Below are 14,530 nucleotides of genomic sequence, written 5' to 3' on the forward strand. Positions count from 1 at the left end.
AGGCACTGCCTCTGGTTGCCATGGTAACCCAAGGAAGGTTTTGCTGTCACGGCCTGATTGCGTGGCGCTCAAGCAGGATGTGGCCCATGGTGGGTGCAGCCTCACTGGAGCCTGCCACGCTGTGCCATGCTGAACCATGCCATGCCAGACTAGTCAGTTACTTTGTAGAAATGAGATCTGACAATTTTATTGTCCCCATCTTCATCCTCCTGTGGAACATTTTGCCTTAAACGTCTTTTTAGCATGTGTTAGGGTGTCTGATGTTTCTAAATCCTTTCTTTGCACTCTAAGAGCAATTTATTGTCATGTCTTAGCACCAGAAATTAGCTTCAGATAAAGAAATAGCGTAATTAAAAGGCCTTACAAAGTATTCATTTCTCGTTATCTTTTTCCCAATTTTCACACATTACGACAAACATAAATGTGTGTATTTCTTTGGGATTTGTCACAGATTCCTTTTGGGTAATTCTGAGACATGAACATGCTTTGATCTAAACCAGTTCATTGTAGCTCTGGCAGCATGTTTAAAGTTGTTCTGAATGTTTTTCTTCTGGGATTACCCTGCATATGGCTCCATGTATATGCCTTGCCACTCTGACCAGCTTTCCTCTCCCTGCTGTACAAAAGCATTCCCACAGCATGAATCTGCCACCACCATGTTTCACAGGGCAGATAGTGTAGATAACAGTCATTTGTATTGTTAGATTTCTCCAAAACATATATTCATGTAGTAGGATCTAACCGGAGCCCCTTACATTTTGCTCATTTTGCCTGCTTTCTTTAAACTTAAACTTATTCTTGAAATGCTTGCATAAAGGCCAAATTCTAGAAGTGCACCACAAATACTTGTCCTGCTCTCTACTTCCTGAATTACGTGACTTCTGCACTTGGTTGTTTTTTTTTCCTGGCCAAAACTGATATCAAAAGTCCAAACAGCTATTTTGAATCATTAGAGGCATGTTGGGATTATGTTTGTTTATGTCATGCCAAACTCTTGCAAGTAATGCAATTTCAAAATTGCTTAATAAACTCCTTAGACCCAAACCAGCACTTCAGCTTGCACTTTAAATCAGAACTTTTCAAATAAGAACTTTGCTTAGAAAAGTGATTCTTAAGCATTTGGGTATTTTATTATTGTTTTCCTCTGATACCTTCCAATTGACATTTTTTGCATCTCTCCAAAAGAAATGACTTTAGGTAAAACTTGAAGCTCTTGTTCTGTATTGGTTTGTGTTCCTCTGAGAATATGCCTTGTCATTCATGCATTTTTCATATTGCAAATAATATTTCTCTCTGTGAAATTGTGGAGTACAGGAGCCTCAAAAAGTATGAGTCAAGTCTCAACAACTGAAATAAACATTTTCTGAGCAAATCCACAACGATTAGGTCAACTCTCATTCTGCATTGCTGTAGGTTAGGACACCAAACCTCCAATGTTTGTCCTTAGGTATAAAATAACACATAAACATTTCGTAATATTTTTTCAATAATTTAATATTCATTAACAATTATCTTTCAATCTTTTAACATTTAACTTGCCACTCAAAAAATCCAAAAAAAGCTGCTTTATATTATTTTGAAAATTGATTAAATGTAATATTTACCCAATTAAAAATAAACATAGGTATTCATGGTTTAAGAAAAATAATAGAACTTGTTAAATTTCTGAATAAATCAAAGTGTTTTTTAATCTTTGGAATGACAAAGTTAAGACAGGGTGGAACAGGTCTTAACATTGGAATGACAAAGTTAAGACCTGTTCCACCCTGTCTTGGTATTGTCCACTCTTTTGTTATATATAGCACTGAATAGGGTTTGGAGGATTTTCTTCTCCTCACTGGAGAAGAAAACCCCTCCTTGATAATTTTTAATGATATTGGGAAACCTTTTTCTAAATCTACATTTAAGACCTTTGTTCTCAATTCGGAATAATGAAGATGTTCAAATTTAAGGTATAAATTACAACATAATGAACTCAAACCTGAGGTCCATGTCAAGTCTGAAGTATTTAGGTTGTGAGTCTAATAGACTCTGAATTCTTTGATTTTTGTGACTTACTGTAAGTGTGACTCGAGTCAGTGTAAAACAAGACTCGGCTTCTCAGGGGGCTTCTGATCAAGAAGCAAAACTTTTAAAGGAGTGGGGCAACATCCTTCCACAAAGTTGTGAGAGACTAAGAAAACAAGTACTTAAGGTATTGCTAGTACAGGTGGTTCTCCAAGCTATTAATTGTGTGCTTAGTTTTTACCCCATGAGTGTCTTAACAGGTATGGAAATATTATTTTCTGTAGGTTCAGACTGTAGGTTCAGGAATTCAACAGTGATTCAAGTGAATATTACTGGTTGTAATCAGGTCAAATGTAGTTGTATGTAGTTATAATTCTTTTTTGGTAACTAGAAGATTGATCCATAATCTATTTTTCTTTTCCATACTTCTGATCGTATTTGTAAACGTAGGAGCCCCGTAACCTACAGAGGACGTCATTGTTTGAATACATATACATGCATGAAATGAAATTAACCTTCTTATGTGGACAAGAGTTTGAGTGGAATTAAGTATCAAAACTGAGCAGGCTTAGGTATTTTCAAGATAGTCCAAGTGAAAAAATTTGTTGAGTCAGGTGCATTTACTAAGGTAGCGGCATACTGCTGTAAGTACAGTTGTAAACAAAGATCCTATCCAATTTTTTTAGAGACAATCCTATTCACAGAGTTGTGTGGGTTGGTGTTTCTATGTGTATTTCTCCTCAACTTCTCTCACTGCAGGGTGTGACTGGCAGGTGTGCCCCCACAGCTGCAGCTCATCAAGCCTAATCAGGAGGAGCATAAAGAAGAACAGACTCCCTGAGGCAGATGCCAGTCTGTCATTGTGTCATTGCTCTCCGCAAAGTTCTGGCATTTAACTTTGCTGTTTATCCTTGCAGGAACCACTTCCCTTGTTCATGCTCACTTCCTGGCTTCCAGTGCTCTGCGTCCTCGTTCTTTGTGATCTTTCGACAACATCGCTCACTCGCGTGCCTGTTCATCCTCCAATATTCCCCCGCTTCATAATGTCCTACTTTGGAAAACAATAATGCAGCTGCTAATCAACCACCAACTGTCAATCTCAAACTCTGTGGATAAGAATCACCTTCCCTGGAACTCCATCACCGCCTCCAACAGTAAAAACCTCGTACTCGTCGTCTTCCGCTTATCCGGGACCGGGTCGCGGGGGCAGCAGGCTCAGCAGAGACGCCCAGACGTCCCTCTCCTCAGACACCTCCTCCAGCTCCTCCGGGTGGAGCCCAAGGCGTTCCCAGGCCAGCCAAGAGACATAGTCCCTCCAGCGTGTCCTGGGCCGTCCCCTGGGCCTTCTCCCGGTGGGACGTGGCTGGAACATCTCCCGAGGAAGGCGTCCAGGAGGCATCCGGTATAGATGCCCGAGCCACCTCAACTGGCTCCTCTCGATGTGGAGGAGCAGCGGCTCTACTCCGAGCCCCTCCCGGATGGCCGAGCTCCTCACCCTATCTCTAAGGGAGTGCCCGGCCACCCTACGGAGGAAGCTCATTTCAGCCGCTTGTATCCGGGATCTCGTTCTTTCGGTCATGACCCAAAGTTCATGGCCATAGGTGAGTGTAGGAACGAAGACCGACCGGTAAATTGAGAGCTTTGCTTTTCGGCTCAGCTCTCTCTTCACCACAACGGACCGGCACAGCGCCCCCATTACTGCGGCAGCCGCACCGATCCGTCTGTCAATCTCCCACTTCATTTTTCCCCCACTCGTGAACAAGACCCCGAGATACTTAAACTCCTCCACTTGAGGCAGGAACTCCCATCCAACCTGAAGAGGACAAGCCACCCTTTTCCAGTCGAGTACCATGGCCTCGGACTTGGAGGAGCTGATCTTCATCCCAGCCGCTTCACACTCGGCTGCGAACCACCTCAGCGCATGCTGTAGGTCTTGGGTAGAGGGGGCCAGCAGGACCACGTCATCTGCAAAAAGAAGAGACAAAATCCCCTGGTCCCCAAACCAGAACCCCTTGGCTGCGTCTAGAAATCCTGTCCATAAAAGTTATGAACAGGACCGGTGACAAAGGGCAGCCCTGCTGCAGTCCAACATGCACCAGGAACAGGTCTGACTTAGTGCCGGCAATGCGGAAACTCCTGCTCCGCTCGTACAGGGACCGGATGGCCCCTAATAAAGGGCCCCCGATTCCATACTCCAGGAGCACCGCCCACAGGGCATCATGAGGGACACAGTCGAATGCCTTCTCCAGGTCCACAAAACACATGTGAACCGTTTGGGCAAACTCCCATGAACCCTCGAGCACCCTGTAGAGGGTATAGAGCTGGTCCAGTGTTCCACGGCCGGGACGAAAACCATACTGCTCCTCCTGAAGCCGAGGTTAAACTATCGGCCAGACTCTCCTCTCCAATACCCTGGCGTAGGCCTTACCAGGGAGGCTGAGGAGTGTGATCCCCCTGTAGTTGGAACACTACGAAGGGGGACCACCACCCCAGTCTGCCAGTCCTGAGGCACTGTCCCCGTCCGCCACGCAATGTTGAAGAGGTGTGTCAACCATGACAGCCCAACAACATCCAGAGACTTGAGGTACTCAGGGCGGATCTCCTCCACCCCAGAAGCCTTGCCACCGCGGAGCTTTTTAACCACCTCGGTGACTTCAGCCTGGGTGATGAAAGAGTCCAGCCCCGAGTCCCCGGCCTCTGTTTCCACCAGGGAATGCGTGATGGCAGGATTGAGGAGATCATCGAAGTACTCCTTCCACCGCCCGATAATGTCCTCAGTTGAGGTCAGCAGCCTCCCACCCCCACTATAAACAGTGTTGGCGAAGCACTGCTTCCCCTTCCTGAGGCACCGGACGGTTTGCTAAAATCGCTTCGAGGCCAACCGGTAGTCCTTCTCCATGGCCTCACCGAACTCCTCCCAGGCCAGAGTTTTTGCTCTGCCACAGCTTGGGCCGCAGCACGCTTGGCCCCACGGTACCCGTCAGCCGCCTCAGGAGTCCCACAAGCCAACCTCTCTCCATCCATTACACACTTCAGACTATACCAGTATTATGTTGACATTATGTTGGTGGCCATTCCTTAATGGAGATGTTCAAGAATATATCTGTGCTTGTATCATTTGTGCCCAAATTGCAAATTCTCATCAATCTCCCTCTGGTCTTCTCCAACCACTTCCAACTTCCAGCCGTCCCAGGTCACAAATAGCCATTCACTTTATTACTGGTCATTGACTTTTTCTCCAAGGCCTATGACCTCTCTCCAAACTCCCATCTGCTGCTGAAGCTGCCAAATTACTTATTCATCATGTGTACCCCACCAACACCCTGTCCCTTTCAACACTTCAGGTGAGGAACAAGCTGCAAAAAATCAAGGTGCAAACAGGCCAAATGGCATCAGCTCCAGACTCCTGAGGTGTTATGCAAATCAACTGTGTGGTATCATGGAGTACATGTTCAACCTGAGACTGAAGTTGAGGAAAGTACTACAGCTGTGGAAGACATCCTGTGTGATACGGAGGACCTCTGCAGCCACAGGCGGGATGAACTGACCTAACATCTGGTGACTACCCTTGAGAGGTTGGTTGATCCTCGCCCCTGGTTGGGTCTTTGTTGGGTCCGCTTCTCACCGTTCATCCCACTTTTCATACCTCTAAAATTTAGCCATTCTTGCCAAACCCCCTCCACCTGCCCGGGTCAGTGGTATCCACAGAGCTGTGTGCAGGTTAGGGTTTGTATGTGTATATCTCCCCACCTTCTCTCACTGCAGGGCATGAGTGGCAGGTGTACTACCACAGCTGCAGCTCCTCAAGCCTGATCAGTAGGAGCATAAAGAGGAGCAGACTCCCTGAGGCAGATGCCATATTTGTTTGCAAAAATGCGTGGTAATCAGGCCTACCTTCATTGTGTCCTTGCTCTCCTCAAAGTTCTGTCACTTACCTGTTGCTGTTTTTACTTGTCGGAACATCATTCATGATCCCTTCCTGGCTTCCTGTGCTCTGCGTCCTTGTTCCTTGACTATGGGAAAAATCCTCTCAAGACTTCTCTGGTTGTCATCCTGTTACAAACGTTTGGACTCCTTCAACACCGTCGCTCACTCACCTGTCTGTCCAGCCGTGAACGTTGCTCACAATCTTCTACTCTGGAAAGAAACAACAAAGGAAACAATAATCCAGCTGCCTTTCACCACCAGCTGTCAACCTCAGACTCTTAGATAAGACTCACCTTCTTTGGAATAGCTTCACCATCTCCAACTGTAAGAACCTCTCTCCATCTATTATACAACCCTCTTCATCATTTCCAATCTCAGACAATACCCACTTACCTCTCCTCCTCAAGCCGATCTGGACCTTCAGTCATAAACCCATAAGAACCCTTCCGCTGCACAATAGTTTTAATAAACCTTCGAAACTTTTCTTGTGTGTACATGATTGTTGCTGTCGCTAGTCTAACACTTAACAAACATGACAGAATATGAAAGTAAAAAGCCACATCCCACAGTTATAAGGTGCACTGTAGGTGGTAGAGCCAATGCAAAACCTCCTATGAATACAAATGCTTTGAACCTGGCTGACCCAGCAAAGATTGTGATTGTGCAGGCATGTGTGTGTGTGTGCACACTTGGCTTTCTGCATGTGTGCATGCCTGTCAGTGTTCGGCGGCGGCAGCTGCACTCTATCTCTTTGCTCCAGCAGCATTCACATTGGCCCACAGGGTCAAAACCACACACAAATCAGACATCGAGATGTGGCGGGGGCCATTTGGAGCTGACGCCGAGTCGTGCCTGAGCTTCTGTGGAGAAAATGAGCCGACATCACATCAGAGGAGGCCCCCGCTACACCTGATCCGGCCCCCCCACTGGAATTGCTCTCCTTTGTCTAAGTTACTGTACAATAAAAGATCAGAAGATAACAGGCTGCCACAGAGACAAGAAGGTGAGGAAGAGAGGTTAAGGGGAGGAGAACGTTGGAGTAGGAAGGATGTAAACCACAACACTGATATTAATATTTCTGTAATGAGGCTGCATATAGCTGACAATTTTCATATGGAAGTGTGAAAAAGAAGACTGAGTATGTGTGCGGGAGAACTGGATATAGACAAGGGGTGTGTATCACCACCCACTAAGAGTGAGACTTCCTGGCCCTGCACCTCGCTCTCATTAATCAGCCCAGTATTTAAAAAGGACTGGACACTTGGCTATAATTACCTGCCTTTGTAGGAATATGTGTGTGTGTGTATGGTTTTGGGGGGGGGGGGGGGGGGGGGGGGGAGTGGGTGCTTTGAAAAGTGAGTGGCAAAGAGACAAATCTTGGGGAGAAGGAGAGTTTGATGACAGATACAAGATAAGGGCAGAGGCAACATAGGTGATGGAAAGCCAGGAGCTGTGTGGTGTGAGTATATAAAGAAGAAGCAAAGACAAGCTGAAAGACGAGAGGGGAAGGATGATGAGGACTGTTGGGAGGAGTGGGAGAAGTGAGAAAACAAAGATGGGAAAAAGGAAAAGCAGATAGACACAAACAGAGACCAGAGGATGTAATGATACAGAAAAGAGTTGACTTCTAAAGTGGAGCATTAGTATTCAAGCAGCGACCGTTATTCCCCCCACCTCCAACTCGCCCTGCTGCCCCATCAGCCCAGTGGTCAGCTCACAACCTACGGCGAACTCACAAACGGAGCTTCGAGTTCAAGCGTGAAACATTTGTTTCAGCAATGATGGGCTGTTCAGAGGAAAATCATTTTTTTGTGTGTGGGCCTTAACTCCCCACTCTCATTTGACTGTAATTATTTCTGAAATTCATAAGCAAATTCCACTTGCAAGTTGAAACCTTTTCTGTCAATCAATGAGTAAACATATCTTGAAATTTCTTGTTATTTCAAACAAGTGTGAATCAGAACAGGCAAACACCCACATGCATAAACAGTGATGCAGGAGAGCATATATACAATAAAGACATAAGAAGAAAAGAGAAAGAAATGCATTATGCAAACGTCTTATGGTACTTAAATATAAAAAGAGAGGAGATAAACGATGAAAACACAGTTTCACAGTTCTAGTCTCACTGTCCAGTCTAAGTGTCAAGATTTCAGTTCAGCTTTGACTGCCAGGGTGAGGAGGTAGGAGGAGGGAGAGAATTTAGCTGCCAAAGTCCACCTCGCTTTTGATGCTTAAAATTTATTTTTAAATATTCTAATATGCATATAATGTAATATTTATTAACATTTCTTTAGCTTAACACCATTTTGGATAAGAGAGTTACATAAAGCTTTTATAGTGCTCTTCACTATTTGTCAAATTACAACCAAATCTTATATATATTCCATTGGGTTTTTATGTGAAACACCAGGACAACATAGTCCATAACAATGAAATGGAAGAAATCAAAAAGTACTGATCCCCCCAAGTCATTATTTCAATATATAATATATAATATTTTTTTGTGTGTTGGAGTCATCCATTTTGGGCGCACAGTTGAACATGCGCAGCTCAACAGACATCGCAGCTCTGACGTCACCCGGGATTATAAAACCCGCGGAAGACAAATTTTCGTTGCCATTTCCACGGGACGATGCAACGGAGAGACAAAAGCTCGCAGGTGAACTTTTTCTCAACAAGGCTATTCCTGGAAGAGCTTGAAAGTTGGAAATGTGTCTGATACAAGAAGGTCAGAAGATTCATATACCGATTGAAGACCACGCCGACACCTGGTGCAGGTGAAAACCCACAGAGGTTTTATTCCCAAGGAGATTAGTTTTCCTCCATGTGATTCAGTCGACTAAACGCTTGAGAAGTTTACCGTTTTTCTTTTGAGTTGATCAAGGACGCGCAATCCCCCCGGCCCTTTTTCTTTATACCTACCCATCCTCAACCGGTGGAGAGAAGAAATCAACGTCAAAGTAATTTTGTTCTTTTTACATTAAATTGGATAGGTATATTTAGAAGTCTGGGCAGGATGAGGCATAGTTAAGGTGATTTAGAATCACCAGTAGTTAATCCAAGGTTTCAACTTGTTCCATGCAATACTGATTGAAGTGTTTTATGCTGAGCTGTGTTTTGATTTGCTGTGCAAGCGCTGCTGAATCGTGCGTGTTCACGTTTTGTCAGGTTGATCCCAAATCAGCCAGGAGTTAGAAGTTGGACTTTTAACGTTTCATTCAAAGCAACTGCGGTCTGGGCCTCGCCTGACCATTCTTTTATTCCAGTTTTATTACTGGAGTTTTTTCCCACTGAGTTCCCGCCTCAGAGTTTTATGACTCTTTGTTCGAGATTTGGGACAATCAGCTGCTAGAGGCTAAAGGGGCGTGGCCCCACCGTTTTAACAGCTGATTGCTGCAATCGAGATATCAGCACACCAGGAGGACTTGTCAGGATGTGACATTTTGGACTTAGTTTGTGGTTTTGTGTTTTGTTTTGCTAGATGTTTCTTGTTTGAGGTTTTGTATTCATGTTTATTGCTTTCTGTTTTCTGACAGTTCTGGTTTCCTTTTGTTCCCCTCTCACATCTCTCTGTATATTAGTTGGTCTGTGTTCTTTGTTCCCCGCTGGTTCCTCTTCATTCACTACCCTCGTCCATGCTTTGAGTTCTGCATGTTCCTGCAGTGTCTTGTACATTTTGGATCGCCACTCTGGTCAGTACCTGCAGTATTTTGTTACGTTCGAATAAAGCTCTGGATCTATCCGAAATGCTGCTGCCTAGCTCTTGTCTGCGCTTTGGGCCACCCCAAAACCATAATGTGACAGGACTTCTCTTTCCATTTAACCCAAATAGCACATTTTGTCCATAAAACTGCGGTTTTGATCTTCATAGACACATATATTTTTCTTTTATTATTGTTGTTAGGTAGTCATTTTTATCCCCTTTGTGTAGAATAGTGCTTGTTAGTTAGGTGAAGGTTTTTTGGACCAGGATATATCAGAATTATATGGCTTCAATAAATCTTCATATATATATTTAAGGGAAGCATTTGTGTTTATTTTGTGCAAGAGTGATTTATCTGTCAAAACAAGGTCGAAGTTCCCCCACCTTCGGTGAAGCGGTTGAATAAACAGTGAGAATTAGTGGTTTTGGTTAATAATTTATCAATATTAGTGATGAATAACTAATTGTAATTATTAAGAACTTTGAGCCCATGACCACAACACCAGAGGACATCTCTGATTTCTATTTGTAAGTAATGATTTTTGGTTAAGAAACTATTTTCCTGAATTATGATTTTTTAATTAAGATTTTTGATAAATGCTTAGTATTGATGACCATGATTTTTCAAATCTTGCCACAGATTATCAATGGGATTTAGGTATGGACTTGGAACTTTATTATGCTATTATCATCCCCAGTCTCAAGCCTTTTGCAACCTCTAACAGGTTATCTTCCAGTTTTGACTGGTATTTAGCTCCATTCAGGTCAGTTCTGTTCAGTTTATTTATATAGCAGCAATTCACAACACATGTTATATCAAAGCACTTTACAAAGGCAATTTAGTCAAATCATACAGATTTCAAGTCAAATACATAAATTCCAACTGATTCTAATTATCAACAGTGCAGTAATATTCAATCTATTATTCAAATTGGTTAAAAGGTTATCTAAATAAACCTAGCAGATTGCATCAAGTCAGTGACTTGTAACATTCACTTCTCCTGGATGAGCATGTATCCAGGATGTGACTTCCCATCAACTTTTACCAGTTTCACTGTATTTTCTTAAGAAAATCATCCCTACAGCATGATGCTGCAAACATTGTGTTTCTTAAGAGTGATGTGCAGTGCACGTCAGATCTACCCAGATCACCATTTTCCACATTGTCAAACTTTAAATGGGACTTCATATGGCTTTATTTAAACATTGGCTATCTTATTGCCTCAGCTAAAGAGGCAAAAACAGATTCTCCCACCTGACCTGTGGATCCCGACCGCTTCTCCTCTAGATAATGCTATAGCTGCCCACCCAAACATGGATGGATGCAGTTGTAACCTACTCCTCCTATTATTGGAGATTAAGTGAGATGTTCAAAGCTCGGTATATTGTTTCTCCCTGACCTGCTGTGTTCCTAGGTCATCATGATGCTGTATGTTCTCTTACAAATCTCTGAGGCCTTCAAAAAACAGCTGGTTGGTTTTATACTGGGATACAATTACACAAAATTGGACTTTATTAATTAATTAATTTATTTGTTAGCACAATTGTTTGCACTGGATTTTATTTAGCAGTATCAATGTAAGTGGCGCTGAATACATATTATTATGTTTTAAAAACAAAATAAAAATCTTTTTCCTTTTTCTTCACAATTAAGGAATACTTTGTGTTGTCGATTTACCAGATAAAATCCCAATAAAACCCTTAAAGGTTTGTGTGTGTAACAACAAAAACGTTAGAAGGTTTAATAGGTTTAAATTTATTACAAGGCAGTGTACATTGTAAGAAAAAGGTCAACCTAAACTACCAAAACAAACATGTTTTCTCAGTTAATTTAAATGTATAAAATCCATCTGATTTCAGCCATCACTGACTAAACAGTATTATGGAGTACATGGGCTGAAACTGCAACAATGTTTAGGGAAGAGACAAAGTAACACAGCCTCCATTCCCTCGAATACTAAAATAAACATTTCTGACTATACTAAAAAAATAAACATTTCATTTTTTAGAGCAGTAGCACTAACATTACAGGGTATTTCAAAATACATTTATGGTGTCAGCATATGAGGGACCAAAAATGACAAAATGAAAAATAAATATGTAAATAAATAAATACACATATAAATGTATAAATAAATAAATATAAGAACAAATAAATACACATATAAATATATAAATGCATTAATAAATAAATATAAAAATAAATAAATACACATATAAATGTATTTATTTATCTATTTATTCATTTATTTTCTCCTTTTTGTGCATTTATACATTTATGTATTTATTCATTCATTTATTTATACATTTTTTCATTTATACATGTATTTATTCATACATTCATTTATTTCTACTTTTATTTATTTATTCCTACATTTATTTCTGTATTTCTACATTTCCACAATTATTTCTGCTTTTCTGTCTCCATATGTTAATGAGGTGGGTGGGTCTAACATTTGTCTTCAGCAACATTGGTTAGAATTGTGTGTATGATCCTGCTGTGCTGCCTAGACTCGGGTACCGAAGTTCTTTTGGTAGGCACGACGGAGGGTTCTCTTACAGCGATTGCCAATGATTTAAGGTCATTGGCAAATGATATTCACCAATTATATGGATTGGAAATTAATACTTAAAAAAATTAGAATTTCCCAAAGACTGTAGCCTAAATAGCCAAATATTCAGTAAAATATGCATAAAATGGTCAATAACTTCACTGTAGCATGTTGTAGTGCCAACAAACTCATAGCACACATAGAGCACCTAATCTTGAATCTTTTGAATAAACATAACATTGCCTTTATTAATGCAGATTTGCTTATACTGATAACTCTGTATTACAACCGAATAATAATAAACTTTTCCTTTACTGTTTGCAGTGTGTCACAACCTGAGATCGGACGCTATCACATGAGCACACAAAAAAGTCTTACAGCTTTATTAATTTCCAATCCAAGAAATGTAGTATGAAAAACGTGACATCATATACACATACAATGATTTTAATGACAATACACCTCTCCTTGGCAACTTTATTGAATATTTCTCCATCATGTTTTTCTGGTGTTGCAATTTGCAGACAGTCCCTGCGCATTTGAGGAGCAGCGAGCTCTGCATAGAGGCCAATGCAAGTCTCCCAGCGCGGTGTTAGGCTCGTTTTGAGGAAAATACGATTGTAGCTCATTGTCTGCCTTGCTGTGGTTGCACAGAGGTGTTGGTTTTGTAGAGGCAATGTTCCACTGATGAGTTATTGATCTGGAAAAGCCGAATCTGTGAATATCTTTCTAACTTTACCAAAGTAAGTTGGCGACCAACTTCCTCCAGACTGTCCAATATAGTGGAGTCAACCTCCACATCCATCTCAGCTTGGAGCTGATTGAAATCCTCTATGAAAACGAAAATAGAGGTAGTCATTTTGGTCAATATCATTTGCCAATGACCTTAAATCATTGGCAATGGCTGTAAGAGAACCCTCCGTCGTGCCTACTAAAAGAACTTCGGTACCGGAGTCTGGCAGAACAGCAGGATCATACACACAATTCTAACCAATGGTGCTGAAGACAAATGTTAGACCCACCCACCTCATTAACATACGGAGACCGAAAAGCAGAAATAAATGTGAAAATGTAGAAATACAGAAATAAATGTAGGAAGAAATAAATAAAAGTATAAATAAATGAATGTATGAATAAATAAATGTTTAAATGAAAATGTGGAAATGCAGAAATACAGAAATAAATGTAGGAATAAATAAATAAAAGTATAAATAAATGAATGTATGAATAAATAAATAAATGTATAAATGAAAAAATTTATAAATAAATGAATGAATAAATATATAAATGTATAAATGCCCAAAAGGAGAAAATAAATGAATAAATAGATAAATAAATAAATACATTTATATTTGTATTTATTTATTTTTATATTTATTCATTTATTTATACATTTATATGTGTATTTATTTATTTATATGTGTATTTATTTATTTACATATTTATTTTTCATTTTGTCATTTTTGGTCCCTCATATCAGCAGAGACACATTCTTAAACACTTGAAAAATGAAAAAAGTCCAAAAAAAGGAAAAAACTGACTGCAAAAAGTAAAATATACTTTTCTTTAAGTGATGAAAAGATGGAGGAGCGAACTCCCCGTAGATTTAAAATGTTGAAGAGGTGACACTAGCAGGTGTCCACACACCTGTCACATCTTCCTCTTGACAGTGAAGCCACTTAAGGGACGTCAATTACTGAAGCCTCCACAGAATTCATAGTTTCAGCTACCTAAATGGGCTTTATTTGTAATCTTGTATATGTACGGTTTTCAAGCATTTTCGTTCCCAAATATAGAACCTATTTTTCAATTGTGACAAACAATTTGGCAATTGAAATTAAAAGTAACAATTCTTAAAAATATAGCTGGTAATCCCTCCCTCCATGGTACCATGTAAAACTACTGACCTTACTTGATTTACGGGGATGAGGGTGACGTTACAAACATTTTATAACCAGCGTTACAATTACTACAGCCACAACTGGTAGTGATTTTAAAAAAGTAACCACTAACATATGTAACAACAAAGCCTCTGGAATGTGAATATTTGTGATGTAGGTACCATTTCTGCTCTACATGATGCCCCTGTGAGACACAGCTAAATATAGATGTCTTCTCAGCTCTATACATTTTCAGATGATTCCTAATTGTCCAGATGATGTAGATAATGACAGGCATATATCTAATACACATATACACATATACTTAAAATTCTAAAAAAGAATTCAAAGCATCCTATAATCCAACAACAAAGCAGATGTTTGTTTGAACAGTTCAGGCAGAATTAGTTCAATTTACAAATCACCTATTGACCGCAGTGGACAAGGGACTTGTTTCT

General features: G+C 40.8%; 1 protein-coding gene across 1 annotated transcript in view; it reads right to left on the minus strand.

Annotated features, from left to right (window-relative positions):
• LOC124865699 (furin-like protease kpc-1) overlaps positions 1 to 14,530 on the minus strand; it is a 312,042-nt gene that overhangs the window by 156,221 nt on the left and 141,291 nt on the right. The window lies entirely within an intron of this gene.

This window comes from Girardinichthys multiradiatus, chromosome 3 (assembly GCF_021462225.1).
Source record: "Girardinichthys multiradiatus isolate DD_20200921_A chromosome 3, DD_fGirMul_XY1, whole genome shotgun sequence".
NCBI classification, from domain to species: domain Eukaryota; kingdom Metazoa; phylum Chordata; class Actinopteri; order Cyprinodontiformes; family Goodeidae; genus Girardinichthys; species Girardinichthys multiradiatus.